Below are 26,795 nucleotides of genomic sequence, written 5' to 3' on the forward strand. Positions count from 1 at the left end.
GAATGGCCACCTTATGCACTGTAAGGATTCTCCGATGTTGCTCACAGATTTAATGTTGTTGAAGAATTGAAGAAGCCTTAGTGAGTTTCTCCAGTGCATCTTATATATGGTGCACACTGCTGCCAGTAAGCGTTATAGAGGGAGTGAATGTTTGAATTGTACTTCAATATTTTGCCTCATCACATCATCCTTCATGCAACAATGTTTGTTTTGTTCATTACTTTTGTGCTCTCTGAGGAAAGTGCGAGTGAGCACTTAATTACAGAAAGCTTTGCCGCTCTAGATCCAGGCAAATTTGGAACTGGAGTGAATTTGCGGCTCTGGATTTTGACATTTTTTTTAAATGAATGATTTAGTATGTACAAGTGGGATCAGGGCCAGCACATTGTGTAGGTCCTTGCATTTTCCTTTCAGTCCTGGAAATCCAGGTTTGAACCCAGCACATGGTGATACTATAAAAGATCCTTCACTGCCTTTGGGAGTTTTGCATGATATGAATTTGAAGCACATCTCAATCCACTTCCTAGTGGCCGTGGGTTCATAGTGCAAAACTGTTTGTAATTCAGAGCGGGCACAAAGCTAACTCCAGGAAAAAATGGTAATATCATACTAATGCCCTGGGAGATGATTTTCTGAAGCTGGGACTAAGCCATGTGATAGAGGGCACTGCATGATGTTTTTGTTCCTGCTAAACCTCAAATGTTCTCTCATTCTTTCTCCTTGTGTTTAAATCATGTTCTACTTCATCATTTTCTATTGTGACCCATTTTTTCCCCCTGGATCTGAAAACATGAAGCTCTTTGCATCCTTTGACTTTTTATTTCCCGTACCATCTGAAAGCTTTTAATGCCCATATTTCAACCATGATTGTGATGAATGACATAGCAGGCTCGAAGGGCCATAAGGCCTCTTCCTGCTCCTATCTTCTATGTATCTATGTATTTCATAATATTTAACGAAATTTTCTTAATTTATGTTTATCATAGAATTTACAGTGCAGAAGGAGGCCATTCAGCCCATCGGGTCTCCACCGGCTCTTGGAAAGAGCACCCTACGCAAGGTCAACACCTCCACCCTTTCCCCATAACCCAGTAACCCCACCCAACACTAAGGGCAATTTTGGACACTAAGGGCAATTTTGGATACTAAGGGCAATTTATCATGGCCAATCCGCCTAACCTGCACATCTTTGGACTGTGGGAGGAAACCGGAGCACCCGGAGGAAACCCACGCACACATGGGGAGGATGTGCAGACTCCACACAGACAGTGACCCAAGCCGGAATCGAGCCTGGGACCCTGGAGCTGTGAAGCAATTGTGCTATCTACAATGCTACCGTGCTGCCCTTTTTGTTGTCTTTTCAACACTAATGATGTTCTTTGCTGTTGGATTTGCCCCTTTATCTAAATGATTCCAATAATAACAGGTCTCTTTAGAAAAGAGAACACTGTGAGGAGATTTGATCGAGGCTTTCAAAATCATCGGGGTCCTGGACAGAGTAGACAGGGAGAAAGTGTTCCCATTGACAGAGAGGTTGAGAACCAGAGGACACTGATTTAAAGTGATTGACAAAAGGACCAGAGACATGGGGAGAATGTTTTTAATGCAATGTGGGGGTTAGCATCTGGAATGCACTGTTTGAAAATGTGATGGAGGCAGATTCAGTCATGCCTTTCAATCGAGAATTGGATAATTACCTGAAGAGAAAACACTTCCAGGACTAAGAAGAAAGGGCAGGGGAATGGGATGAGCTGGGTTACAGGGGGCCAGCATGGAGACAATGGGCAAAATGGTCTTCTCTGCTGTACCATTCAATGATTTGAGAACAATAATAGTACTCTTGCTGCATGCCTATAGAGTGCTTCATCACACTGCAGCAAAGGATAAGCCAACACCTCCATTAAACAGTGAAAAAATGTATCTAATATGAATACATTGAGCAATGACAACTGTTATCTCCAGGCTAAATTTCTAATTAAGTAGGGAACCTTTCTTTTTTTGTTGCAACTCAATGGGAGGAATGGAGTAATTTATGTGCAGATTGCTTCCTTCACCAAAATGTAGTCATGGAACTGCACTCAATAATACGAGATGTCTGAGACTTGAAACAACAATTAACAACATGCCAAATAGGTGGAAGAATGTACCAGTATTTCACTCTTAAATAAAATCATAATATTGCATATACTGGTGATCTGAAATAAAAATAGAAAATGTTAACTCTTGTTACTCTCCCTGCAGATAATACCAGGCCTGCTGCATATTTCCAGCACTTGCTGCTTTTTTCAAATATATGTTTAGAGTACCTAATTCTTTTTTTTTTTCGATTGAGAGGCATTTAGCGTAGCCAGTTCTCCTACCCTGCACACCTTTTTGGGCTGTTGGAGTGAGTCACATGCAGACATGGGGAGAATGTGCAAACTCCACACGGACAGTAACTTGGGACCAGGATTGAAGCCGGGGTCGCAGCGCCGTGAGGCAGCAGTGCTAGTCAGTGCACCACCATGCCGCCTATTTCTATTTTTATATTAGAATATAACCTTACTTGGGACCTGTGATAAGGTCAATCCCCTAAACTAAACCGGTTTGCCACTGCAGTAAAACTAAGACTCGGGGCTGCAGGCCCAGGATTTCTCAACCAGCTTCTTATGAGCATCTTCTCATTTTTCAAAATAATGTGCACAAACTGCCAGCACTGGTTGAGTGGTAGCATGCTTTGTTTAAGTCAAAAGGTGTGAGTTCATGTTCCATTTCAGAGACATGAGGACGGATTTGAGGCTGACAACGCAGTGTAATACTGAGGAAGTGTTACACTACTGGGGGTGTCAATTTCCGATAATCTGTGAAGTTAAACTGAGGCCCCATCTACTGTTTCAGACCGGCATAAACAACACTATTTGAAGAAAAGCAGTGGAGCTCTCCCAGGCCAATATTTAATCGTCAACATTTAATAGCACCAGTAAGTTAGGTGATGAAATCATTATCAGAAAATGCAATTTTTCAATGGACTTTGGGGCATCCTGAGAACATAAGAGGAATGTATATAAATGCCAATACTTTCTTTCTTTCTTTCCATCTCTCTCTGACCATATCATTCTTATAGACACATCCCAAGAGTGGCTCACAGAAACAAAACTGGACTAGCCATATAAACACTGTGGCTACAAGAGCAGATCAGAGGCTACATATCCTGCGGCAAGTAACTAACCTCCTGATTCCCCAAAGCCCATCCACCATCTACGAGGCACCTGGATGACTGCAATTCCAATAACACTCAAGAAGCTCGACACCATCTAGAACAAAGTAGTCCGAGTGATTGGCACCCCATCCACAAGCATTAACTCCCTCCACCAATGCACAGAAGCAGCAGTGTGTACCATCTACAACAGGATTTCTCAAACTGCAGGTCGCGACCCCCGGGTGGGTTGCGGGCGGGAATCGGAAGGGACATGGAGTGATCAGTCACAGCATTCCTGATCACGGAAGAAGCACCCAATAGCCGCGCCCAGCTTTTAAGTTGCAAATGTTGGCCACGACTGGGTTTTAAATGCAAATGATTCAATCTTCCCACCAGAAGTGACGGCCGAGAGCAGGTCGCATGTCCAGCATGTACACTAAAGTTATGTGCCCTGTACATCTGTGCTTTTGTCTCAAAAACATGGAGGAGAGATTCTTCCATTTTCTAGCTACGAGCAAGCTGTGAAGAACTGAAGATGGATCATTTTGTTATAAAAGAGGGCCAGAGACACAAACAGGCCAGGATCTCAGCTGCATTTGCTGCAGAGAGCTGCTCTGGGGGGTCCACGACAGAATAAAGCTATGCCAGCGTGGGTTGTATACAGAGCTCCAGGGCCTCTGGTGAGCAGCCTACTAAGAAGAAACTGAAATCAGGGACAAACCAGTATACGGATGATTTCTTGAGATATGGCTTTGTTAATTGTTCCAATGCAAATCAGGATGCAAAGCCCATGCAGTTTGGCCAATGAAAGTTTAAAACCCTCAAAACTTCAAAGACATTTGAAGATTAAGCATGGCAAGTTCGAGGACAAACTTCTTGATTTTTTTTCAAAGGATGCAGCGAGAACTTAAATCGTCAGCTTAAGTCCTCAGCAGAAATGTAACACTGAATGACAAATCGTAATTAGCTTGTTACATGGTAGCTTACCGTATACTTAAAGAGAAAATGCCCCACACTATAGTGGAGAGATTACTTCTCCCTGCAGCATTAGAGATGGCTCACATGGTCCCAGATGAGAGGTCAGCTGAAAAACTGAAACACATCCCACTTGGTGATAACACAGTGGCTCGCCAAATTTCTGATATTGCTGAGAATTTTGAAGCCCAGCTTATTTCTGGTTTAAAGTCAGCACAGGAGTTCTCAATACAACTGGATGACAGTTTTTGTCGCTACTTTCCAGAGGAGAAGTTTCAGATTTTGTAAGAGAAGAGATGGGTGAAAAATCCTTTTGAACTTGAGAGTCAGAGTAAATTATTAACTTACAGCTGACTCCAAATGAAGAGTCTGAACTTCTGCACCTCACCTGTGACAGCACGTTAAAAACACATCAAACACTGAAAGTACAGACGTTTCAGATTGTGCAACCTTGCTAGTTTACATTAGGTATGTTTCACACAATGAATTTGTTGAGGATTTGCTGTGCTGCCTGACATTACCAACCAACGCGACTGGCACAGATATTTATTCAGTATAGTTACGTGGTTGGAAAGGGAGGGCTTGACTGCGTTCATTGCAGAGGAATCATAAGCAGTGGGACAGCCAACATGACTGGAGTTATAATAAAGATTAAGGAGGTAGCTGGTCAGGACATTGTTTGGAATCATTGTTTTATTCACCGTGAGGTATTGGCATCAAAAAGAATTCCATCCGATCTTGAAACTGCGTTGAAAAGAATCATGAAAGTTGTGAATTTCATTAAATGCAGCACATTCCGCGGAGTCTGCAGTGCTGAGTAAAACAAGCATTTTGTTACTATTGCCTATCACAATGACCTACATGTGCGAGGTTGGATTTTCCATCCTCACAAAGATGAAGCCAACACAGAGAAACTGGCTGAACTCTGCACCTGATATGTGCATTCCCTCTCCTCCTGTGACCCTGATTGGACTGAGATCATGAGGACTAAGAGGGCTCACCCGTCACACTAAAGATAAGCAAAAATGGTGTTGCGAAGGTTCGGCGTCATGGGTCACGAAGGTCGGCTGGAGTGGGTCACAAATGTCGGCCGGCGTGGGTCCCAAAGATCGGCTGGGTGGTGAAAGAGGGTCTCAGGAAAAAAGTCTGAAAAATACAAATCTACAAAATGCACTGCAGGAGCTCAGCAAAGCTCCTTAGGCAGCTCATTCCAAACCTGTGACCGCTCGAAAGACAAGTACAGAAGACACTTGGGAACACCACCAGCTGGAAGTTCCCCTTCAAGTCACTTGGAATTATACCTTCACTGTCACTGGGTCGAAATCGTGGAACTCCCTCCCTAAAAATGCTATGGATATATCTACACCACATGGACTGCAACGGCTCAAGGAGGCAGCTCACCACCACCTTCTCAAGGGCAATTAGGGATGGGCAATAAATGCTGGCCCAGCCAGCGGCACCCACATCCCATAAATGATTTTTAAAAAATATATGTAATGAACTGTTTTGAAGCACAGTGACTTTGTATTTTCTGCACAATAAGATACTAAAAGCCACAATGGGGCAAGAAGGAGGCTCCTCGAGCAGCCCCATCCTCAATGATGGCGGAACCCAGCACATGACTGCAAACGAAAAGACTGAGGTATTTGTAGTCATCTTCAGGCACAAGTACAGATTGGATGACCCATCCCGACTTCCTCTTAGCATCACAGAAACCAGTCCTCAGCCAATGGGGGGGTTTAGCTATGGGGCTGTTTAGCTCACTGGGCTAAATCGCTGGCTTTGAAAACAGATCAAGGAAAGCCAGCAGCATGGTTCGATTCCCGTAACAGCCTCCCCGAACAGGCGCCAGAATGTGGCGACTAGGGGCTTTTCACAGCATTTGAAGCCTACTCGTGACAATAAGCAATTTTCAATTTAAATCACTAATCGCTCCATGGCATTGAGCACAGAAAAGGCGATGGAGACTGACAAAGTTCTGCCTCTAGTGTTGATGACTTGTGCTTCAGAACTAGACACACCCCAGCTCCCAACCCATCCAAGCTATTCCAGTACAACGAGAAAACTGGCATCTTCCTCAGAACATGGAAAATTATCCAGGTATGTCCTGTCCACAAAAGGCAGGGCAAATTCAATCAGACAATTACTGTTACATTAGACTATTCTAAGTCACCAGGAAAGTGTTGGAAAATGTTATTGACATGGGAATCAAAAGTCATTTACTTAACTGTTCACCAATGCTCTGTTTGGCTTTCACGAGGACCACTTGCCTATTACCTCTTTCTATTACCTCTGAATTGCCCATTTCTATAGACAATTCAGAGGTAAGAGAAAGGGTGGAACTTGGAACAATCAGCATCAATAGGGAAACGATATTCAACAAACTCTTGGGATTGAGGGCAGACAGGTCCCCAGGGCCTGATGGCCTACATCTTAGGGTGTTAAAGAAAGTGGCAGCAGAGATAGTGGATCCATTGGTTATAATATTCCAAAATTCTCTGGACATGGGAAAGGTTCCAGTGGATTGGAGAAATGCTAATTTAAAGTCCTTATTCAGAAAGGGAGGGAGGCAGAATGTGGGAAATTACAGACCAGTTAGTTTAACATCTGCTGTTGGAAAATTGTTAGAATCAATTATCAAGGACGTAATATCAGGACACTTGGAAAGCCAATGCTGTATCTATCAGAGTTAGCATGGTTTTATGAAGGGCAAATAATGTTTGACTAATTTGCTGGAGTTCTTCGAAAATGTAACAAGCAAAGTGGATAATAGAAGTACTATATCTAGACTTCTGGAAGGCGTTTGATAAGGTGCCACACAGTAGGTTCATTCACAAGGTGAGATCACATGGGATTAGGGGTAATTTATTAGCTTGGGTGGAAGACTGGCTGATGGACAGGAGACAGAGAGTCGGGATAAATGGGTCTTTTTCTTGATGGCAAGATACAACTAGTGGGGTGCCACAGGGTTTGGTCCTTGGGCCCCAGATATTTACAATCGATATTAAAGACTTGGATACAGGGGGCGAAATTCTCTGCAGACTGTCGTAACGCCGATTTCCGGCGAGCAAAATTGGTGTAGATGACTCCGGCGTGGGGGCCTTCTTTTAGGCAGCTTTTCTCCGTTCCCGGAGGGGCCAGCAGCGGACTGACGCGATACGCGTCAGTTTCACCAGCTGCGGAAGTGGTGAGACCCGGCGTTTTGGGGGGGGGGGGGGGGGAGCAGAGAGACTGACCCGGCGTTGGGGGGGGGGGGGGGGGAGGAGAGAGACTGACCCGGCGTTTTTGGGGGGGGGGGAGGAGGAGAGAGACAGACCGGCATTTTGGGGGGGGGGGGGGGGAGGAGGAGAGAGACAAACCGGCATTTGGGGGGGGGAGGAGAGAGACAGACCCGGCATTTGGGGGGGGGGGGAGGAGAGAGACAGACCCGGCATTTGGGGGGGGGAGGCGGAGGAGAGAGACAGACCGGCATTTGGGGGGGGGGGGGGGGGTGGGGAGGAGGAGAGAGACAGACCCGGCGTTGGGGGGGGGGGGGAGGAGAGAGACAGACCCGGCATTTGGGGGGGGGGAGGAGAGAGACAGACCGGCATTTGGGGGGGGGGAGGAGGAGAGAGACAGACCCGGCATTTGGGGGGGGGAGGAGGAGGAGAGAGACAGACCGGCATTTTGGGGGGGGGGGAGAGAGAGAGACAGACCCGGCGTTGGGGGGTTTGCGGCGTTGAGTTGAGAGGAGGGGGGGTTTGCGGCGTTGAGTTGAGAGGGGGGGGGGGGGTTGCGGTGTTGAGTTGAGAGAGGGGGGCGGCGTTGGAGGGGGGGCGGCGTTGGAGGGGGGTAGGGGTGGTGAAGGGGGTAGGGGTGGTGAGGGGGGGTTGGGGTAGGGGCAGCGGCGTGCAGAGGAGGGGGGCGACGGATGCCCGGGGCCAACGCACCGTCGCCCCCCTCTGCACGCAGCTGCCCCTACCCCAACCCCCTCCCCTCACCACCCCTACCCCCTTCACCACCCCTACCCCCCTCCAACGCCACCCCTACCCCCCTCCAACGCCGCCCCTACCCCCCTCCAATGCCGCCCCTAACCCCCTCCCAATGCTGCCCCCCCTCCCTCAACGCCAGTACCCCCCCTCTCAACGCCGCACCCCCCCACTAACGCCGCACCCCCCCCACTAACGCCGCACCCCCCCCACTAACGCCGCCCCCCCCCCCACTAACGCCGCCCCCCCCCCCCACTACGCCGCCCCCCCCCCCACTAACGCCGCCCGCCCCCCCCACTAACGGAGGAAGGAAGGGGAGGAGGAGGAAGGAAGGGGGGAGGAGGAAGGAAGGAAGGGGGGGAGGAGGAAGGAAGGGGGGGAGGAGGAAGGAAGGGGGGGAGGAGGAAGGAAGGGGAGGAGGAGGAGGAAGGAAGGGGGGAGGAGGAAGGAAGAGGGGAGGAGGAAGGAAGGGAGGGAGGAGGAAGGAAGGGTGGGAGGAGGAAGGAAGGGGAGGAGGAGGGAGGGGGGAGGAGGAGAGAGGGGGGGGGGTGTGGGGTACCGGCCTTCAGAGGGAGGGGGGGTGTGGGTACCGGCGTTGAGGGGGGGGGGACCCGGCATTGAGAGGGAGGGGACCCGGCGTTGAGATGGGGGGGTTGCGGCGATGAGGGGGGGTTGCGGCGTTGAGAGGGTGGGGGGGGGTGCGGCGTGAGGTGGGGTTGCGGCGTTGAGGGTGGGGGGTTGCGGCGTTGCGAGAGATGGGGGGCGGCGTTGGAGGGGGGTAGGGGTGGTGGGGAGGGGGGTAGGGGTGGTGGTGAGGGGGGTAGGGGTGGTGAGGGGGGGTGGTTGAGGTAGGGGCAGCGGCGTACAGAGGGGGGGCGACGGTGCGTTGGCCCCGGGCATCCGTCGCCCCCCCCTCTCTGCACGCCGCTGCACCCAAACCCCCCCCACCACCCCTACCCCCTCCACCACCCCTACCCCTCCCACCACCCCTACCCCACCAATGCCGCAACCCCCCCCAATGCCGCAACCCCCCCAATGCCGCAACCCCCCCGATGCCGCAACCCCCCCCCCAATGCCACAACCCCCCCCGATGCCGCAACCCCCCCCCGATCTGCCGCCAACCCCCCCCGATGCCGCAACCCCCCCCGATGCCGCAACCCCCCCCGATGCCGCAACCCCCCCCCGATGCCGAAACCCCCCTCCGATGCCGCAACCCCCCCCCGATGCCGCAACCCCCCCCGATGCCGCAACCCCTCCCCCCCCCCGATGCCGCAACCCCCCCTCCCCCGCGGACACAGAACGGCGTCAACCATCATCAATGGTTGACGCCGTTTTAAAGCTACTCTGTTTTTTGCCGACGTGACCCGTGGCCACGTCGGCGGGACTTCGGCCCATCCGGGCCGGAGATTTGTTCAAACAAAAATATAATGACATCCCGCCGGCGCCAGCTGTTTTCAGAGGCTGCCGGCGGGATTTGCACAACGCCGGTTTTTGACCGGTCCGAGAATAAAAAACCCTGCGGGAGCGGGATTAACGCCGCTGCCGGCCGATTCTCCGACCCTGCGTGGGGTCGGAGAATTTCGCCCAGGGATAGAAGGTTCTATAGCCAAATTCGCAGATGACACAAAACTAGGTGGGACAGTAAGTTGCAATGAGGAAATAAGGGCGAAATTCTCCCCCCCCCACGACGGGTGGGAGAATAGGGGGAGGGCCTTCCCGACTTTTTTTGACGCCCTCCCGCTATTCTCCCCCCCCCCCCCCCCCCCCCCCCGCCGAAATCCCGACAAGAATCGCTGCCGCCGTTTTTTTTACGGCCGGCAGCGATTCTCAGCTGTTAGAAGGGCCGAAGCCCCAGCCCTTTACGACCTTTTTACGAACGGCAAACACACCTGGTCCTGCCGTTCGTAAAAACGTCGTGACAAACTCCCAAAAAATAACCATGGCACCGATTGGCACGGCAGTACCACGGCCGTGCCAAGGGTGCCATGGGCCCGCGATCGGTGGGCACCGATCGCGGGCAGCGGGCCCGATGCCCGCGCACTATTTGTCCTTCCGCCGCCCCGCAGTATCAATACGCGGGGCGGCTGAGGGGCAACCCGGCCCTGCGGGTTTCGCGCAAAAACGCGATGACGTCACCCGCGCATGCGCGGGTGGAGTCTTCCCACCTGCGCATGCGCGGCTGACGTCATATGACGCGTCAGCCGGCGCTAACTCCGGCAAGCGGGCTTAACGATTTTCGTTAAGCCCGACTTGTCGGAGCCTCCGACGTCGGGCTGCTAGCCCCGACGGGGGACCAGAATCGGTCCCCCGTCGGGAAGGGGCGCGCTGCCGTAAAACCCGCCCGGGTTTTACGGCAGTTTTACGATTTCTCCCGTTTTGGGAGAATTTCGCCCTAAGAACCTTACAAATGGATATAGATAGGCTAGGAGAGTGGGCCAAAATGTAGCAGATGGAGTTTAACGTGGATAAGTGTAAGGTCATGCATTTTGGCCGAAAAAATGAAAGGCATTATTATCTAAATGGAGGGAAACTTTGGGGTTCTCCGACACAGAGGGATCTTGGTGTCCTCATGCATGAGTCATCGAAAACGAGCGTGCAGGTCCAGCAGATAAGAAGGAAAGAAAATGAAACGTTGCCATTTATCGCAAAAGGAATTGAGTATAAAGGTAAGGAAGCGTTGTTGCAACTATACAAGGCATTGATGAGACCACACCTGGAGTATTGTGCACAGTTTTGGTCCCCTTATTTGAGGAAAGATGTAGTGGCATTAGAGGCAATTCAGAGGAGGTTTACTCGATTGATTCCAGAGATGAGGGTTTTGTCGTATGAGGAGAGATTGAACAGTTTAGGCCTATACTCTCTGGGGTTTAGAAGAATGAGGGGAGATCAAATCGAGCTATACAAGATGCTAAAAGGTATGGATAAAGTAGACGTGGAGCAGATGCTTCCTGTTGTGGGGCATTCTAAAGTGAGAGATCATAATCATAGAATAAGAGGGAGCAAATTTAAAGCAGATTTCAGGAGAAACTATTTCTTTCAAAGGGTTGTGAATCTGTGGAATTTGCAACCACAGATTCGGGATTGCAGGGACAGTGAGTTAATGTTAGGAGGAGTTAGACACATTTTTAATTGGTTATGGAGAATGGGCAGGACAGTGGCGTTGAGGTCAGGATGGGATCAGCCATGATCACATTGAAGGTGTTTAGGCTCTGGAGGAGATGCAATCCAGTTCTTGGTCTGTAGCATTGTAGGTAACAGATGAGGAACATATCAGCCATGATAGAATGGCGGAGCAGACTCGATGGTCCGAATGTCCTAATTCTGCTTCTATATCTTATGAACCTATGAACGTGGCTCCAGGTCTCATTACACCCTTGACATAAACATGAGCAAAAGAGTCAAATTCCAAAGGTGAAGTGCCTGAGTATGACATCAAGGAGCCCAAGCAAAACTGGAGTCAATGGGAATCAGAGGGAAAACCCTCCACTGGTTGGAGTAATACCAAATACAAAGAATGATAGTTGTGGTTGTTGAAAGCCAATCATCTCAGCTCCAAGACATCACTGGAGGTGTTCCTCAGGACAGTGTGCGAGGCTGTTATCTTCAACTGCTTCATCAATGGCTTACCTCCCATCATCAGGGCAGAGCTGGGGATGTTCCACTAGCAACTCCTTAGATAAGGAAGCAGTCCTTGCAGCAAAATCTGAACCAAAATCTGGGTTATTAAATAGTGAGGAGCATCTTCTGCAATACAAATGCCAGACAATAGCCATCTTCAAGGGGAGCGATTCATGCCATCTATCCTTGACATTCAATGTCATTACCATTACTGGATAGCAACATCATCCTGGGTGTCGCCATTGACCAGAAATGTAAATGGATAAACCGCATAAATACTGTGACAAAACAGGAGGGAGGCCAGGAATAACTCCGCTCCTTTTCTCCATCTTCAAGACACAATTCAAGAGTGTGATGGAATATTCTCAAATTGCCTGGATGAGTATAATTGTTGCAATATACATGGCGCTCATCCAGGACAAAGCTTGATTGACATCCCATCCACCACTTAAACACTCACTCTCTCTACCACCATGCAATTTTGTTGCAGTTGATGTACTGCAGCAAGATGCGAACACTCTTTCAACAGGACTCAACAAACAGATGAACGGTACAGCAGGTGCATGGGGACACCACCACCTGCACGTTTTCCTGCAAGTCACACACACCATCCTGAACTAGGACTATGTATATATATATATCACTGTTCCTTCACTGGGTCAAAATCCCGCAGCTCCTATCTTAACAGCACTTTGGCTATAATTATATTGCATCGACTACAGTGGTTCAAAAATGTGGCTCACCGCCATTTTCTTCAGGGCAATGAGAAATAAATGCTGGCCTTGCCTGTGATGTTTCCATCCCGTTAATGAATAAAAATATAACCAGCCCATGTCTTTTGAGTAATATTGTCGACTAGACCCCCAACAGAACTTCCTGCTGCTCTACAAATAGCACTCTGGGATTCTAAATATCCAAATAAACTACTCAAACATATCCAAATAAACTACTGCAACGCAGACATGGGACAAACGGGTCTTGGCTGCCGGCTGGGGGGCAGGCACGACCCCTGCATCGTCTCGTTTCGGAAAGGCCTTCCATAACTTACGCAACTCAGGCACTTAACACGTGGGCCTATCTCTCATGTCAAGGACCCCAGAATGGAAGGCCCACCCCCAAGAGTTGCAAGCCAATCAGAGGTCAGCAGTCCTTCTCTACTCAGTAGCGCCACTAGGAGATGGTGGATGCTTCCAGTACTAACTCACTTATTGGATCGAGGAAGGACTCAGGCACAGATGAGCGACGGTGGAAAGAGGGTTGCGAGAAGGGGATCATGATGGTGGCTGGGGGTTCAGCACCAAGGGCAGGGGGTGTCTTTCAGTAGCCCTTCCCCCTCACCTCCTTCCCGATGCCATGTCCCTCAATCATGCACTGAGTGATTTTGAACAAGGGACACCCCCAGATCCACCATGGCGACCTGCAGGCAACCACCCCAGGATGTGATTTTTTGGTTAATACCAGCAGCAGCAGGATGAGGCCTTAAGTAGGCATTAATTGCTCACTTAACAGACTCAATTGGTCTTAATCGGGGTGGAGGAGGGAAGCTGGCAGGGTTGCCAGCCAGTACACTTGCAACTGATTAAATATCCACCAACTACCAAACCCGCCACGCTGGAGGGCACAAGATTCCACCTAAGCTCTGAGTTTGATATCAAGCTCAGTTGCAATGACTTCAAGTTCCAGTGTGGGATTTGAGCATGCAACCTAAGCTGACATATCAGTGTCCTATAGAGATCCACCTCACAGATGAGGTCTTTAAGCAAGCGCTCATCTGCCACCTTAAAGAGATGTAAAAGATCACCTCATGCAAAAGGGCAGGAAGTTTTCCCTTTGTGTCATTGCCAGAACGTACTCCTGAACTAGCATCATCACAAACATGAAGCTCTCGTTGAAAATCATGGGGCCATAAACATTAGTTTGCCATCCATTTAGTGAACAGGCAGAAGTTCAGGGGTAACAGGCCTGGAATTTCTTAACAAGTGATTGTTGGTCTTCACTGGGAATGCTTTTTTAAAATTAATTTATGGATTGTGGGTGTCGCTGGCTATGCCAGCATTTATTGCCCATCCCCAATTGCCATTGAGAAGGTGGCGTGACTTGGCTTCCTGAAATATTACAGTCCATGCCATCTGGAGGAGGTGGTGGCGTAGTGGCATTGTCATTGGACTAGTAATCCAGAGATCCCGGGTAATGCTCTGAGGACCCAAGTTCAAATCCCACCACTGCAGATGGTGAAATTTGAATTCAATAAAAATCTGGAATTAAAAAAGTCTAATGACAACCATTGTTGAATGTCGCAAAAGTCCATCTGGTTCACTAATGTGCAGTCCATACCTGGTATATGTGACTCCAGACCCACAGCAATCTGGTTGACTCCTAACTGCCCTCAAGGGCATTAGGGATGGGCAATAAATGCTGGCACAGCCAGCGATGCCCATGTCCCATTAATGAATATTTAAAAAAAGGTTCAGCCAGGGTGCTGTTGTGGAGGGATTTTGACCCAGCGACAGTGAAGAAATGACGCTATATTTGCCTCCAGGTCAGGGTGGAAAGTGACTTGGAGGGGAGCTTCCAGGGGGTGTTCCCAGGTATCTGCTGCTCTTGTCCTTCTGGATGGCAGTGGTCATGAGTTTGGAAGGTTCTGCCTCAGGAGCCTTGTTGAGTTCCTTTAGTGTATCTAGTAGATTGTACACATGACTGCCACTGTTTGTCGGAGATGGAGGGATTGAATGTTTGTTGAAGGAATGCCAAACAAGCGAGCTGCTTTGTCCTGGATGATGTCAGGCTGCGAGCATTGTTGGAGCTGCATTCACCCTAGCAAGTGAAGAGTATTCCATTACACTCCTGACTTGTGCCTTGTAGATGGTACAGTAAGAAGTCTTACAACACCAGGTTAAAGTCCAACAGGTTTGTTTCAAACACGAGCTTTCGGAGCACGGCTCCTTCTTCAGGTGAAGGAGCCGTGCTCCGAAAGCTCGTGTTTGAAACAAACCTGTTGGACTTTAACCTGGTGTTGTAAGACTTCTTACTGTGCTCACCCCAGTCCAACGCCGGCATCTCCACATCACATTGTAGATGGTAGACAGGCTCTGGGGAGTCAGGAGGTGAGTTACTCGCCACAGTATTCCTAGCCTTTGACCTCGGCTACTAGCCACAGTATTTATATAGCTAGTCCAGTTCAGTTTCTGGTCAATGGGAAACCCCAGGATGTTGATATGGAGGTAGAAGTGACGTCATGGTATTGTTACTAGGCTAGTAATCAGAGATCGAGGGAATGCTCTGGGACCCGGGTTTGAATTCCACCTTGGCGGAGTGGAATTTGAATTCAATAAAAATCTGAAATTAAAAGTCTAATATGATTATGAAACAATTGTTGTAAAAACCCATCTGTTTCACGAATGTCCTTTCGGGAAGGAAACCTGCCATGTGACTCCAGACTCAGAGCAATGTGGCTGCATCTTGATCCGAGAACCAGTTCTAATGTATCCTTTAAATATTTTTTTAGACTGATAAAGAATCACTGTAATCCATTACAAGAAAAGGTAAGATTTATCCCACAAAAATAATTTGATCCGTTGCCAGCTCGCTCTCGCTGGCCTTTCCAAAATGGTTCATACCCTAGCCTGCTGGTCTGCTCCATGTCAAAGTCACACAATGCTTTCCCTTTCAAAGCTGGTGAGCTGCAGGAGCACCCATTTTGGAACATATTGGTTGTCAAAAGGCCAGACCCTGAAAATGCTACAAGTCTCCTGACTGGAGCACAGGCACTGCATATGCCATGCCCACTTTGTATGTATTTTGGATGCAAGATAAAAAAAAACACTACATGGCATAATTGTGTTCGCTCTAAAGGAATTCTACAGAGTGTAAAAATATATGGCACTCTACACTATATGTAATACTTGTTTTAAGTATACAGCATACAAATGTATGTGCTAAAAATTGCCATTGAGCAATCTAACGTGCGTATCAAATTAACTTTATTCAGCATACTAATGTGTGTTTTTATGGAACCCTATGCACCAATATCTGTGCTAACAGGAATCTACACAGCATGCAAATTTGTGACCGATGTGGACAGTACAGCAGGCAAATGTTTTGTAAGTGAACTCTGCAGTATACAAATGTATAGACGAGTGATAATGTGTCCAGATGTGTTGAAGTGAAATGCATGAATGTTGCAGATGGCAATTTTTTAAAAATAGAACAAATTTAAAAGTTTAAAATAAAATTGTTAAAGATAACCAGATTTATGCATTTCATAAAGTTCTGTAATATATGAAGAAATAGGCTTCCAGGGTGTATGTATAGCTCAGACGTGTCTGAATACAGAAACAATTACTTTGAAATGCAATAATTGTGCTTAACGGGCAAATGTGGCTGCCATTTTATGGATAGCAAATTCCCACAAATGGTTTTTCGGCTTTCTTGTAATATTAATTGAGGGAAGAATGTTGGCACGGAAAATAAAGGTTTTTCCTCACATAATACCACGGGATCTGGCATTTACTGTCTCATCAAAAGTTGATGCAAGCAAGTGGGCATTAGTGATCACGTGACTGATACAAAATGCACTACATGTCTGTTTCTGAGATAATTGGCCATCCTTTGACATTATGTTATACATTTTACATATCAGCTCTGCATTATATTCTGCCTTTGCATCCTAAATTGCACTAGAGGCAATACTTTTTCTAATCTGAAATATATTGCCTATGTCATTCCAACCTTTTTCAACCTGCAGTAAATTTGGAGAGAAACTTTGTGTGGTTGGTTAGGCAGTCAAAAATTGTCTTCCTCTGATTTACTGTACTGTCAGATTAAACGATGGGGGGGGGGGGGGCGTTGTTATTTTGTCCGTAAGATATTGGAAATACTCAGTGGGTTTGACAGTATCTGTGGAGAGGGAAAACAGAGTTAACAAAATTAGCAGGTCAGTGACCTGAAATGTGGGCCTGAATTTTATTAAGTCGTGGTGAAAAGTGGTGGCAGCGGGGTCACCTCCGAAGGTGTCCTCCTGCTTGGCCACCAGTGGGCAGGCTATGGATGCTGTTGAGGACAATTAAGCCTGTCCCTCGTTCGCCTCAGGGAGGCCACCTCCGTTTAGCTGGCGGTCTCCCCCACGCATCAGCAACGACACCAGAAAATGGCCCAATAAGGCCTTTAATGATGACAATTGGCTGACAGTCTCTTTCGAACGGGAAACCTCTCCACATGCAGTCCCACCTCCAGCAAAATGCCCCAATGGTGATACTGCTCTGGAGAGATGACACAACCTGGTGTGCCTGTGATTTTCCAAGCTCTCCTGCCTCCCAGTCCACTTCTGGGAGAACTAGTAAAATCCTGATCGTCAATTCTGTTTTTCTCTTCACAGATACTGCCTGAGCTGTGAAGTATTTCCATCATATTTTCTTTTTTGGATTTGCTTGAGCACAGAATCTAAAAGAGTGCTGCACTCTAGGAGGTGCAGCATGTCACAGGATGTTGTCTGTCTGTCCTCTCAGGTGAAGATAAAGGATTTTATGACATGATTCATTGAAGAGCTGCAGAGTTCTCTGAGCGCCCTATATCACTGAACTGGCATCATCCAGTTATCTGATAATGATCTGCTTGTTGTTTGAGGCATCTTGTTGGCTGCTGTGTTCCTTACACCAATGATGACACTTCCATAATACTTGATAGGATTGTAACATGCTTTTGATATGTCCTGAGGCTCATGAAAGATGCTATTTAGATACATTATCGGTGTGAAAAGACTGAAAGGGTAACAAGGGTAAACTTCTCTGAACTGTTAAACCAAATCCACCCTATACTTCCCTCTGCCTAAGAGAGAAACAAACATTTATCTGTCCCAAAACCTTAATCTGGCATGAAACATCTATGTCTAACGTCGCCTACCTGGTGTAAGGCTCGTTTTATTTCATCTAAAAATATGACCCATTTCGATGCATGGAAAGATAAACAGTTTTCAGTGGGGTTGGATCTGGTTCTAACCCGCATCTCCAGGTGTCTCTCACATGTCGACTGCGTGATATTGCCACTGAAACACTCGGCCCAGGTGAGGAGCTGGGAGAGGAAGGAGGCTTTGGAAAGAAGAAGGCCCGGGGTGTGATATTTCCAGCCCGATGTGATTTGGGGGCAGTTTTTATTTTTGGTGAGCACAGTAAGAAGTCTTACAACACCAGGTGCCAGGGCGCGATCACCTCTCGAGGCTGCCAGCCTCGTCGTACCAACTGCGTGTTTTGTCTCCACGCGTGGGCCTGCTTCTCGATCAGATACATGCCGGGCACAGAGTGAATCGGGCGACCGGCACACAGGAGGAGGAGCCCCAAGAACAGAAGAAAGTTGGTCAGTGCGGCCCCAGAGAGACAGAGTGTGTGTGCCATCAGCTGCACTTCGCCAACGCCAACGTGAATGGGGCGCACAGTGGGAACATTCAGCAACGTCTCCCACAGCAGCTGGATTGAAGGATAGCTAAGTGACCACGACATGCCAATTGTGGTTATTGCAAAGTTACTGAATCCTGCTTCAGCCTGAGTACCACATCGCTGAGAATGATGTCAATGAATAAATAAAAACCCTGCTGAACCAGTAGCCTCTCTTTTGCCCTTTAGTTTCGGACCCCATTCACAGAACCGGAGAGGCAGGCAGCTGGAGGGATTCTTTATTATTTCACACCCTGTAGTATTTACAGAGCCATAGGCCAATCGGACCAACAGGTCTCTCTCTCTTTGCCGGTGTTTCTATCTTTCCGCACCAGCAAAGCAGGAATTAAAATGAAAATAGCAAGAGAGCGAGAGTGAAAAGGGGCAGCGTGGACAGAAACACGACAGCAGCACGGAGGGGAATGGGGTTTAATCCCAATCCCCGGGGTGGCGTTCAGGGCATTTGTAGCTACAAAGGAGTTAATACGTGAGCCATTTTTAAAAACCAGCGGTGGCAGATAGTTGCTGAAATCACATCAATGGTGATGAATGCCCCGGGAGAAGCCATCCTGCAGTTCGAGCCCCGATCCCCATCTTATCCCCGCGCTCTTGTCAATTGTTGACTTGTGCAGTGAAACGGGAAATCGCCACTTGATGTTCACTGTAACAGACAGGAACGGGACTGGAACATTACAGCGCATCAGTACAAGAGGAGGGACACAGCAGCCTTAAGATGACCAAATGAGCAGGAATGCTTGGCGGGCAATGACTTTAAGGTGAGAAATAAACTGAGGCGGAAAGTTTGCCACAGCAGTTTGCGGGGGGGGGGGGGGGGGCTTTTGCAAGAAGCTCTCGATGCGGTCGGGTGGTTATCATAAGGATTGCCCCCCCACCCTCCTCCCTCCCCCTGCTTCCCACCTCCGAGTTTCCTACCTTGTCTATTGTGTGATGGACACTGTCCAAACCAGGGGCAACATCCAGGGGCGAAGGGAGGTGACATGTTCACAAAAGCCCAGGCTTTTCTTTGTCCAGCCAGACCCCGTCTGATCCGCAGACGTCACTTTACTGAGTCCTTGCACAACACACATTACAGTGAAGGGGAAGAAGCAAGCTCGTCCCCGCCTCCTTCCTTCTCTCTGCGCGTCCTCGCCATCACCATGGAGACATCTAAAGAGACAGCATCTCCCCCCCCACCAAAAAAAAAGACGAAGCACTGGTGAGCATGGAAAAGGCATATCAGGTAGCCGCCCCCACCTCCCCTTACCTTTGCCATGGTCCTGACCCCTGGACAGGCTGCTACCTGACTCCTTTCCCCGCCCCTGGTGTACTCAGTCCCCGGGGTGAATGGAGACTCGATTCGGCCAATCTCTTTCACAATGTAATTGACAGCGCGGAGAAGGCAGCAGAGATGATCTGTTGCTAGGATGCGCTACGCCAAACCCGGGGAGCCTTGGTAACCTGGCCGCGGGCCAATTATCTTAAACCATTCATTTAAAAAAATATCGTTCCTTCCTTGGGAATGAGCTTTTCCTTGGGAAAAGAGACGTAGCCAATGCTCGTGGTCAAACTCAATACAGGGGTGTCTTTTTTTTTCCATAAAGTAGAGCTGCCCTGCCAACCATTCGGATGATATTGTCGGTACATCATTGGGAATATTTGAGTGCCTCTCGTTAAGAAGACTCTCTTTAAATAAAGCCGGATTTGTGGAAAATTCAGCCTGACTTGGTAAAACCGCTCGGGTTAAAAATTCTTGATGAATACAAGACTGGCGCTTCCTTACAGTACTGGTGGCAATGCTGCATTTCTTGAATGTTCCCCTTCATTTAACCCCTAACTCCATCTGGACGGTTCAGATGGGTATTATGGATCCCATGATACTCATTGAAGAGTGGGCAGCTACCCAGCATCCTGGTCAGCATTCCGCCTTCAACCAACACCACCAAAGGTAGCTTCATCAATTTTTATTTGTGGAATCCTGCTGTGCGCAGCATAGCTGCCCCATTTTCCTGGAAGGCATAAGCACTTCAAATTCAAAGAATCATAGAACTTACAGTGCAGAAGGAGGCCATTCGGACCATCGAGTTTGAACCGGCTCTTGGGGAAATTTAGCATGGCCAATCCACCTAACCTGCACACCTTTGGACTGTGGGAGGAAACCGGAGCACCCGGGGAAACCCACACAAACACCGGGGAGAACATGAAGACTGCGCACAGACAGTGACCCAAGCCAGGAATTGAACCTGGGACCCTGGAGCTGTGAAGCAACTGTGCTAACCACTGTGCTACCGTGCCACCCAAATTAATTCAACTGCTTCGGCTGCTTCACCAACAACCGTCTGTCCAACCTAAGGTTGGAGGTGAGGATGTTTGCTGATGATTACACTGGGTTCAGTAAAATTTGCAATGCCTCAGATACTGAAGTTGTCCATATGCGGCAAAACCAGGCCAGATTAAAGCTTCGGCTGACAAGTGATATTCATGTCTCGCACGTGCCTGGAAATAACAATCCCCAGCGAGAGTGAACATAACCCTTGACATTCAATTGCATTACCATTGCTCAATTCTCCGCTACCAACATCTTGGGGGTTACCATTGACCTGAAACCTAACTGGATCAGCCAAATCAATATTGTGAGGACAAGAGCAGGTCAGAGGCTCAGAATTATGCAGTGAGTGACTCATCTCCTGACTCCCCAAAGTCTGTCCATCATCAACAAGGCAAAAGTCAGGATGTGAGAAAATACTCTCGACTTGCTTAGATGAATGCAGCTCCAGCAACACTCAGGAAATTGAACATCCAAAACAAAGCAGCACATTTGATCAGAACCATATCCACCACCTTAAACATGCATTCCCTTCACCAGCAATGCCCAGAGGCAGCAATGTGTACATATACAAGATGTGAGCAGTTTTGGTCTCTTTATTTAAGAGAAGATTACAGGTGGTTCAGAGAAGGTTCACTAAAATAATCCTTAATATGGTGGGATTGTTTTATGAGCAAAGGTCAACAGGTTGGGACCCTATTCATTGGAATTTAGAAGAATGAGAGATGATCTTATTGAAGCATGTCGGATTTTTAGGGGGCTTGACAGGGTAAATGCTGAGAGAATGTTTCCTCTCATGGAAGAGTCTTGGACTAGAGGGCATAGCCTCAGAATAAAGGGTGCCAATTTAAGACTGAGATGAGGAGGAATTTCTTCTCTCAGATAGTTGTGAGTCTTTGGAACTCCTTGCCACGGAGTGCTGTGAGGGCAGAGTGCTTCTGTATATTTAAGGCCGAGATTGATCGCTTCTTGATCACTAAGGGAATCATGGGTTCTAGGGAAGGGCAGGAAAATGGACGTTATGAAAGTTGAAACAGCCATGATCCGATTGAATGGTGGAGTAGGCTTGAGGGGGCCAAATGGTCTCGTCCTGTTCCTATTTCTGATGGTCTTATAGAATCGTAGAATCCCTACAGTACAGAAGAAGGTTATTTGGTTCATCGAGTCTGCACTGATCCTCTGAAAGAGCACTCTACATAGGTCCACTCCTCCGCCCTAACCCTGTGCATTTACCATGGCCAATTTACCTAACCTGTACATCTTTGGACTGTGGGAAGAAACCGGAGCATCTGAAAGAAACCCATGCAGACATGGGGAAAGCGTGCAAACTGTACACAGAGAGTCACCCAAGACCGGAATTGAACCCAGGTCCTTGGCGCTATGAGGCAGCAGTGGTTAACCACTGGGCCACCGTGGCGCCATGGTCTTATCTACTGCAGCAAATCATAATTCCCGTGTATGAATTTAAAAAGTACATACACACTTTTGAGAGGTGTTGAATGTATTCATTTCAGTCTTTTAAAAATAAATGGTCGTTGCTGATCTCTGCCCAATTCGCGTGTTCTGAAATGTGCCACATTTTTCCTTCCATTTTCATTCTTTTCCTTCAAAATGTTTGCTCTTTCTAGTGTACTTCCAAAAGCACTTCCTAAGCACCTAGGCGCCATACCTCTTGTGTGAGCATTGAAATTAATGATGGTAATCTGTCCAACAACGGAGGGCATTGTAGCCAAGCACAGAAATAATCAGTGTGAGTCATTACATTTTGGTTAAGGGAGGAACCCCTACCTTAGTTTAGGCATACTGAGATTAACTATCGTGTCCCAGAAGTTGCCTCAATGAAATTAGCTAACTCAGCAAAGCATGGTGATTGAACCTGAGAGTTCCGACCTACACTGGGTAGTAGGTCTTTACTCAGAGGTGCATCAGTGCCTTCACATCATTTATTTTAAACAGCACCTTTTCTTAAAATGATGCAGTTAAAGGGGTGCTAAGAGAATTTGAAACTTAGAAAAAGGAGCTGCCAATACTTTAAACTTGAAATGAATCTGTCAGACATTAGGTTACTTTAAACACAGGGTTAAAAACTCTGCTTGGTTTGTGAAGAATTATTATTTGTTTGGCAGTCGTAGCCTTGAGTTCATACCCTACAAGTCTCAATAAGAAAATGTACGCGCGCATAATTTATCTCAGTGTTCCCTGAGCTCAGGCATTGTGCTGAGCACTTACAACCATTTGGCTGGCGAAAATTTTCTGTTTGTCTTGCTGTAGTAGTAGTAGGAGGTACCTCCGTATGCAAAACAGTGAGCCCATACCTGCCAATGCTTGTTTTCATGCTTCATAAGTAATTTGTCTTGGACTGACCTGGCCTTATTTCTTAAGGTCAATATTACCACTTTCCTAGATAAACATACAGTGCAGAACTGGAACAAGGAAGCTGAGAAACTCTTGCCTGCAAGACAGATGGTTTATTTTATCCACCATTGCCAGTAGAGGGCTTATGTTGAAACCATATTCTTACCACCTGACATGCATTTGCAGGAACACTCCACCCTGCCTGCTCAACTTGTTTCCTCGTCCAACTGACCCAGTAGAAATAAAAGCGCTGGCAGCTGCTTTTATATTTCTAATGGATTAGGTTTTGATTTTCCTTAAATAGGTTTCTAATATGCATGTCGACACATTGCCACGAATAAGCCTCTGAACCTCCTGCACAATTTATGTTTGCCCTATGCTGAGTAACCTCACTCAGAGGGATACATCCCACTGACCCAAGTCTAGCGTTCTTAGGCACAGGTTGGTAGAGCTACATATATGCAGAGGTAACGCCGCTGTTTAACAGGATGAAACCATGCAATTTACCAGGAAAAGCAGTGAAAAACTTTCCACTGCCTGTCTTACTTGAACTACCTTTCTGTTGGAGCACTAATGTGTCCAATCCCTGCCCTTTTTGTGTATAACACAGATTTCCAATTAATTGTGGGATAGGTGTAGAATGCTCTCATTTAAAGACATTATTCCCAGGTCTTTTCTAGCTTTACACTGATTCATGTTCTTCTACGTACTGCCTATATAACCAGGAACATGCAGGGCTGCCAGGCACTGAGAATGCAGCTGCAAAATACATCTGTGAATGATAGTTGGCTTATTTTATCTCCCAGCATTAATTGATGACCTAAATTGAAACTACTTTTCCATTTCACAATGAGCTAGCAAGTCATGCTTCATATGATGCTGCACTGAAGAAATCTGACCAATTACTGGTCCATCAGCTTACTCTCGATCATCAACAAAGTGATGGAAGGTGTCACTGACAACGCTAACAACCTGTTCATCGATTCTCAGGGTTGGTTCCTGTGGTGAATGAGATTCACACGGTATTATAGTTACCAATGTCACTCTGTTCCAAGTATATCAATATTGTAAGTGCAGTTGCACTACCTGACCACCAGGGGGAGTAGCTCTGGGAGTACTCGATAGTTTGTACCGGGCTCCCCCTTGGCTCCGCCCAGAACTCCTCCCCCTGGAGCTGCTGTATAAAGATCCGTGCCACAGAGTCAGCCAGCCATTTCACCGAAAGTTCAACAGCTAACAGGCTGGCTCTGTTGTAAGTATATTAAAACCGCTATTCTAATCCTACAAGCACGTGTCCGTAGAATTGATGGTTCCATCATTGCATGTCAACACATTGCCACGAATAAGCCTCTGAACCTCCTGCACAATTTATGTTTTCCCTATGCTGGGTAACCTCACTCAGAGGGATACATCCCACTGACCCAAGTCTAGCATTCTTAGGCACAGGTTGGTAGAGCTACATATATGCAGAGGTAACGCCGCTGTTTAACAGGATGAAACCATGCAATTTACCAGGAAAAGCAGTGAAAAACTTTTCACTGCCTGTCTTACTTGAACTACCTTTCTGTTGGAGCACTAATGTGTCCAATCCCTGCCCTATTTGTGTATAACACAGATTTCCAATGAATTGTGGGATAGGTGTAGAATGCTCCCATTTAAAGACATTATCCCAGGTCTTTTCTAGCTTTACACTGATTCATGTTCTTCTACGTACTGCCTATATAACCAGGAGCATGCAGGGCTGCCAGGCACTGAGAATGCAGCTGCAAAATACATCTGTGAATGATAGTTGGCTTATTTTATCTCCCAGCATTAATTGATGACCTAAATTGAAACTACTTTTCCATTTCACAATGAGCTAGCAAGTCATGCTTCATATGATGCTGCACTGAAGAAATCTGACCAATTACTGGCCCATCAGCTTACTCTCGATCATCAACAAAGTGATGGAAGGTGTCACTGACAACGCTAACAACCTGTTCATCGATTCTCAGGTTTGGTTCAGCCAGGGGCAGCACGATGGCGCAGTGAGTAGCACAGCTGCCTCACAGCGCCGAGGTCCCAGGTTCGATCCCAGCTCTGGGTCATTGTCCGTGTGGAGTTTGCACATTCTCCCCGTGGTTGCGTGGGTTTCGCCCCCACAACCCAAAGATGTGCAGGGTAGGTGGATTGACCACGCTAAATTGCCCCTTAATTGGAAAAAATGAATTGGGTACTCTAAATTTATTTTTTAAATGGTTTGGTTCTGCCAGGACCACTCAGTCCCAATATTCCCTCTGGAATTTTATTCCACATGTTGTTCAGCCAAAGTGTGATACCAGTCCAAAATGACCTGTTATTAGTTTCATCTAAAATCTCCAATTCCCCTTGCAGGGTAATTTCAATCAATACTTTGAGTTAGATTATTCTAATCTCTCAGCAATCCTAGACTGATGTATTAAATTACTTCTTACATATCGTCATTGAAAGGCCAAAACTCACCACCTTTTCTTCAGAGCCCCATGATACTACAAATCAGGCGATTAATTAAATGCAAAATTTGGGGGATTCAGAATAAACCTTTAGAATGGAAGAGAAACTTACTGAAGAACAGGAAACTGCAATATCAGAAATCTCCTTCCTCATCTTTCTTAGCACCTGGGATAAATACCATCCATCCTTGGGGATTCATTAGTATAGAATTCACATAACCTGGCTAGGGTGATCCTCATCTGTAGTGAAGCTGTTTATTGTGTTCAGGATAGCTTTTTTCGGAGAGTTCCTTGTTGTTCATGTCTTCCCCTGTGAATCCTTGAAAGATGGTTGCTCAGAGTATTTATGTTCACCCCCTGTTTCAAACCCTGTGGTAGTTACCACTGTTGTATTGTGTACACTGCATACAAAGGTATTACGGTAAGGCCCCTGTACTACAGGTACGGGGGTTTATCCCTGCCTGCTGGCTCCGCCCAGTAGGCAGAGTATAAATGTGTGGGCTCTCTGAACTGCAGCCATTTCGGCAGCAGTGGCAGGAGGCTCCACATCTCTGCGGAATAAAGCCTCAATTACTCTCTACTCTCGTCTCGTCGTAATTGATGGTGCATCAATTTATTATGCAGAGATTTTACAACGATGGATCTCCGCATCAAGCCTGATCGCCTGCAGCTGCACCCTCAAGCAGACAACACCAAGTCGTCCTTCGCACATTGGCTAGCTTGCTTTGAAGCCTACACTGGATCTGCGACAGAACCACCCTCAGAGGCACAGAAGCTCCAGATTCTTTACACGCGGCTGAGCTCCGATATCTTTCCCGATATCGAGGATGCACCGAGCTACGCTGAGGCCATGGCGCTACTGAAGGAGGACTACACTCAGCAGACTAACATAATCAATGCCAGGCACCTCCTGTCCTCGCGGCATCAACTCTCCGGTGAGTCTGTGGAAGATTTCTGGCGTGCCCTGCACGTCCTGGTGAGAGACTACGATTGCCAAGAACATTCTGACCTGCTACTTAGAGGTGAGTTCGTTACGGGCATAGGGTCAGCCTACATCCGCCAGTGCCTCTTAGAAGGGGCTACCCTTGACCTCACGGCGACCAAGAAACTAGTGCTCTCGCTCACAGTCGCCTCACGCAATATACAGGCGTATACCCCCGATCGCACGGCCCACCCCATCTGGGCATCGTGGACCCCACCAGCGAACACCCCACCGTGGACCCCATCAGCGACCTCCCTCAGCCAACGCCAGGCCTGCACCGCGTGGCAGCCAACCAACCCCGGGGAACCCAAGTGCTACTTCTGCGGACAGTCAAAACACCCGCAACAGCGCTGCCCAGCATGGAGCGCGCTCTGCAAGGCCTGCAGGAAGAAAGGACATTTTGCTGCTGTGTGCCAGGCCCGGCACCCCCCATGTACAACCCGTGGGCTCCACCATCTTCCTCACCTCAGACCACGTGCGGCCCGTAGGCGCTGCCATCT

At 47.8% G+C, this 26,795-nt stretch overlaps 1 protein-coding gene across 2 annotated transcripts in view; it reads right to left on the minus strand.

Annotated features, from left to right (window-relative positions):
* Positions 1–19,535, minus strand: part of LOC119971731 (leucine-rich repeat-containing protein 10B) — a 43,325-nt gene extending 23,790 nt beyond the window's left edge. The window contains exon 1 of one of the 2 annotated variants that reach the window (XM_038807693.1): positions 19,429–19,535. The gene's annotated coding sequence lies outside the window, so the exon portion shown is untranslated. Of the gene's footprint in view, positions 1–19,097; positions 19,294–19,428 lie in introns of those variants that run through there. The other variant, XM_038807691.1, reaches the window with a different exon arrangement.
* Positions 19,536–26,795: the final 7,260 nt, after the last annotated feature.

Source organism: Scyliorhinus canicula, chromosome 9 (genome assembly GCF_902713615.1).
Source record: "Scyliorhinus canicula chromosome 9, sScyCan1.1, whole genome shotgun sequence".
Lineage (NCBI taxonomy): Eukaryota > Metazoa > Chordata > Chondrichthyes > Carcharhiniformes > Scyliorhinidae > Scyliorhinus > Scyliorhinus canicula.